Below are 5,618 nucleotides of genomic sequence, written 5' to 3'. Positions count from 1 at the left end.
TCTGAGAAACAAACTGAGGGTTTTAGAGGGGAGGGGGGATGGGTTAGTCCCGTGATGGGTATTAAGGAGGGCACATACTGAATGGAGCAGCACTGGGTATTATACACAAACAATGAATCATGGATCACTACATCAAAAACTAATGATGTAATATATGGTGACTAACATAACATAATAAAATTATATTAAAAAATTAAAAAAGAAAAGGAGTTCAGAAAATTTCACCAACTTGATCCAGGGCCACATACTCTGAGTGGCAAAATTGGACTTGCATCCTGACACCACATTCCTAATACCCAGCACTAATATGACAGTTGACAACAGACTCACTTCAGGTAGACTAAAACCCCCAATGCAGCACTGGCATGTTTACAGTCGTACCAAGATATGTTCACATACCATAAAAATTCACCCAATTAAAGCATACAGTTCAGTGGTTTCTCATTTATTCCCGGAGATGTGCAACCACCATCAAGATCTAATTTTGTAACATTTTCAACACCCAAGAAGAAACCCCAGGCACACTAGCAGGCACTCCCCAATCCTCCCTCCTCCTCCTTTCTCTGGCTTCCTTCTTAGCATAAGATTTTCCAAGTTCTTGCATGTCCAGCATGTATCAGCACCTCATTCTTTATTGTTGCCAAATAATGCTCCATTGCATGGATACACCACCAGTTGTTTATCACTCAACAGTTCATGGACATTTGGGTTCTTTCTACTTTTCGGCTATTAAGAATAAAGCTGCAGGACGCCTGGGTGGCTCAATTAAGCGTCTGCCTTGGGCTCAGGTCATGATCTCAGGGTCCTGGGATCGAGCCCCGCATCGGGCTCCCTGCTCGGCGGGAAGCCTGCTTCTCCGTCTCCCTCTGACTACTGCTCCCCCTGCTTGTGCGCGCTCTCTCTCTCTCTCTCTCTCAGCCTGCTTCTCCGTCTCCCTCTGACTACTGCTCCCCCTGCTTGTGTGCTCTCTCTGGCAAATAAATAAATAAATTTTTTTTTTTAAAAAGAAGAAAGCTGCTGTGAACATTCACGCAACAGCTTCTGTGTAGACAGATGTTTTTATCTGGCATTTACATTTTCTTGTTGTTGTTTTAAAGACTTTATCTGGGGCACCTGCGTGGCTCAGTCAGTTAGGCACCTGCCTTTGGCTGGGGTCATGATCCCGGAGTCCTGGGATCAAGTCCTGGGATAGAGCCCCATGTAGGGGGTCTCTGCTCAGCGGAGAGTCTGCTGCTTCCTCTCCCTCTCCCTTTGCCCCTCTCCCTCTGTGCCTCTTCTTGCTCGTGCTCTCTCAAATAAATAAAATAAATGCATTTGCATTTTCAAAGTGTTTTCATAACATTCTTTGCTTTAACGCTTCACTTCGTGATGTTTGAGAAAATGGGAGTCTCAGGGCAGTAAAGTGCCTTTATCACCTATTGTTCTATCACCCTCAGTTAACCAGCAGTAAACCCACACCTTCCAGCTGAAGACCTGCTCCTTCCTTAATACCACGCCACTGCATCTCCATTTCCTCTGCAAGAAATTTCACTCCATCTCCTCTGCAAGGAATTTCAAGCAAGAGCTAGCAGATGAGAATATCCATACTTTCAGGTAAAGACTTTCTTAAGTCATTCTAAGTCAGTCCATAAGGCAAACCAACATTAAGCCTTTCAGAGTAAGAGAAGGGAAGAGCAAAGTGCTCAGGACAGGATATTCTAAAGCTCCCTCTCAAGTGATGGCCTTTTCCTCCCCATGCCAACAGCAAAAGCGGCCACTGCAGGGTACTGTGAAGGCACATGCAGAATAAATGTCCCTGTGAGCAGCCGGGGCCTAGCACAAACCTGCATGTGCATGCAGGCTCCATCCCCTGACACCAACCTCCAGGGGCTTGGGGGCTCAGGGGCTCAATGCAGAGCTAATTTGTTCTGACACAGGTGACAGTATCTGGGGTACACACACTGCTAGGCCAATTGTATAATTTCTCTTTCCCAACCTCCTGAAACAGTTCCTAGACTTATATTATTTCTGGTAATAAAGTTCAGAAAAAAGGTTCATAATTATATTAGTAATATATAATAACAACCATTTACTGACAGCTTACCAGGTATCTTACAATCTCTGTATAAGACAGGGACCATTCTTACTTCCACAGTACATGTAAACACTTCCTTATTGGGGAAATCATACAGCTGATGGGAGTACAAATTGTTATAACTTCTCAGGAGGGTAATTTGGAAGTATCCTTGGACCAGGTAATTCACTCCTCAGAACAGACCTAAAAATAAACATCATAGTACCCAAAGACGGAGATGCAAGAATATTCACTGAAACAGTTCATAACAGTAAAATTCTGGAAACAACCCATCCATATAGGAGTGATTAAATAAATAATAGTATACCTGTAAAATAGGACACACTAGGACTGTTGAGAATGAACCAGATGTCCGTGTGGTGATACTGAGCATTCTCCAAGATGCATTAAGGGGAAGCAAGATCAGTATCATTATGTGTAACTATTTTTTTCATATAGTTATTAAATTGTCTGCAACTTGTTTCTTGTGGCTTTTGTTTTTTTTTTAAGATTTTATTCATTTATCTGACAAAGACACAGCAGAGCAGGAACACAAGCAGGGGGAGTGGGAGAGGGAGAAAGCAGACCTCCCACGCAGTGGGGAGCCCGACGCGGGGCTCGATCCCAGGACCCCGGGATCATGACCCAAGCCAAAGGCAGACGCCCAACCGACTGAGCCACCCAGGCGCCCCTGGCTTTTTTTTTTTTTTTTTAATGAGCTCTATGCCCAACATGGGGCTTGAACTCACAACCCCAAGCTCAAGACCCCAAGCTCAAGAGTCACATGCTCTACCGACTAAGCCAGCCAGGCGCCCCTATGTGTAACTATTTGTTAAAAGAGGTATATGTGCAAACCAGCGTTCTGACTGTGTGCTCTCAGGTAAGTTATGCAACAGCTTCCTCATCTGCGAATTGGACAATACTTCCCACACAGTGCAAAATAAAAACCACCAGTGGCCACTGTTATAATTTAATGATTACACAATCATAATAATATTATAATAACATTAATAATTTCACTGTTGCTGTTATTAGATGGGCTCAAAAAAAATCTGTTCATACCTACACTGCCCAGTGTCAGGCATTAGGCATACATAGGGCGACGGCATCCCCCACGTGCTGTCTCCTCATCTAGCTCATAGCCCACGAGGGCTTCTTTTCCAGACAGCTAGCCCACGTGGCCTGGCCCCTTCAGTATCTGCCACCAACGGGCAACAAGAAACCACGAGCAGTGAGATGGATCTCCACTTCCACTACCCAAACACCTGCTCCCAGATGCACACAGATTTGATCTCTGATCAAATGTCTCCTCCTCAGTCAACCCAGTTCTCCATCTAAAATAGATCCTGCTGCCATCATACTCTATTTCCTCACACCTCCCATCTTCACAGTACTTACTACTACTTAACATAGCATTTATTCCTTATCGCTCATTCTAGAATAGAAGTTCCCGAGAGGGGGAATGTATCTCTGTCCACTGGGCCTAAAACAATATCCAGCATGTAAGAGGTGTTCAGTAAGTATAATGATATGCAAGTTAATAAAGTTATAGAACAGAAAATATGCTTGCAAAATAACATTTTTAAAGATTACTGTTGTTAACTTTTACCCCAGCAGAGAGGGTTCTCAAGGCACTGTTAAAAAGGTAAGTGTCCTACAGACTCGAGTCCTACTGTATTTAAAATGCTTTTTTCCTATGTAGCATAAACTCATTAAAAAAAACACCTTGTCAAAATATACTGAACACTTTTAAACTAACAGCTATGAGAAACAATGTACATTAGCCATAACAATTGTTTAAAAGGGTACTTCTGGAATAAATAAAGCTCAAAGGGCAAAATGAATTCAACTTGCTCCCCTTCATTCCCTCCAACTCAAGTTTCCTGCATGTAGGTCAGAATAAGCATTAACTATTAAACAGCTCTGTTAAAGTTTAATGTTATGCTATGTTAAGATTCCAAACTATTTTAAGGAGACACGTGATAGTCAGTAAGCACTGACCAAACTAAGGGGGTATTAGCGTATTTACTCTATTACTAACCAAATCTTAGATTCCATTTTGAAAACCTTTATTTTTTTTAAAGATTTTATTTGTTTATTTGACAGAGAGAGACACAGCAAGAGAAGGAACACAAGCAGGGGGAGTGGGAGAGGGAGAAGCAGACCTCCTGCAGAGCGGGGAGCCCGATGCGGGGCTTGATCCCAGGATCCTGGGATCATGACCTGAGACGAAGGCAGATGCTTAATGACTGAGTCACCCAGGGGCCCCTGGTTTTGAAAACCTTTAAACAGGGAATTCAAAAAAGGACATCCTCCTTCTATTTGCCAAAATAACTTCCCAAAACATGGAGGAAAATAAAAACAAAACAATATATAGGATTCACAGTTAAGTGGATTTTTAAGTGAATTTTTAAGTGAATTTAGATTCTGAAGAAGGCTATTAACTTAACTTATATAAAAAGAAAATGTTGCAATTCACCAATTTTTCACCAAGAAAAATTTTATTTTTTATTTTTTTTAAGATTTTATTCATCTATTTATTTGAGAGAGAGAATGAGATAGAGAGAGAGAGCACGAGAGGGGGGAGGGTCAGAGGGAGAAGCAGACTCCCCGCCGAGCAGGTAGCCCGACGTGGGACTCAATCCCGGGACTCCAGGATCATGACCTGAGCTGAAGGCAGTCGCCCAACCAACTGAGCCACCCAGGCGCCCCACCAAGAAAAATTTTAAAGTCCTGTTGCTAATGTAACAGAACAAACATCAAGAGTATTTAGAGGAATAAATATTCAAAACTCAATAACATAAAATAAAATTTGCAATGTCTGGTATCCAGTAAAAAATTACCCAGCAAGCAAAGAGCAGGAAAATATAACCCAGAGGAGATAAATCAATCAAAACTAACCCAGCACTGAAAGAGAAGCTAAAATTAACAGACAAGGTCATTAAAACAGTTGGTACAACTATATTCCATATTTTCGAAATCTTAAGTAGAGATATGGAAGATATAAAAATGATGCAAATAGAACTTGTAAAGATGAAAGCCAGGATGTTTAAAATGAAAAATTACACTGAACAAGATCAACGGCAGATTAAACACTACAGAAGAAAAATCAGTGAATGTGAAGATATAGTACGAAAACTATCCAAAATGAAACCTACAGAGAAAAGACAATCAAAGGGACATCAGTGAGCTGTGGGGCAACTTTTCATTGTCTAACATGCATGGGATTGGAGCCTTTGAAGCACAGGACATGGAGAAAGAATAGGAAAAACTGTGAAAAACAGTGCCCAAGATTGTCCCAAATTTGATGAACACTATAAACCCACAGATCCAAGAAAAAAAGCTCAATGAATCCCACAAGCACAAGAAACATGCACACAAAGACACATCAAAATAAAACTGCTCAAAACCAGTGACAGGGAAAAGTCTTAAAAGCAGCCAGAGAAAAAGGACATGTTATGTAAAGGAACAAAAATTAGGATAGCAGATTCTTGCAGGAAATGATACAGCAAAAAGACAGTGAAGCAACACCTCTTGAAAAAGTAAGAATTAAGAGCCCAAAGGT

The sequence above is a fragment of the Callorhinus ursinus genome, unplaced genomic scaffold (genome assembly GCF_003265705.2).
Source record: "Callorhinus ursinus isolate GAN/ISIS: 27379988/994484 unplaced genomic scaffold, GSC_fseal_2.0 scaffold4, whole genome shotgun sequence".
Classification (NCBI taxonomy): domain Eukaryota; kingdom Metazoa; phylum Chordata; class Mammalia; order Carnivora; family Otariidae; genus Callorhinus; species Callorhinus ursinus.
The sequence above is the reverse complement of the archived record's forward strand: the minus strand, read 5'-3'. Positions refer to the sequence as shown.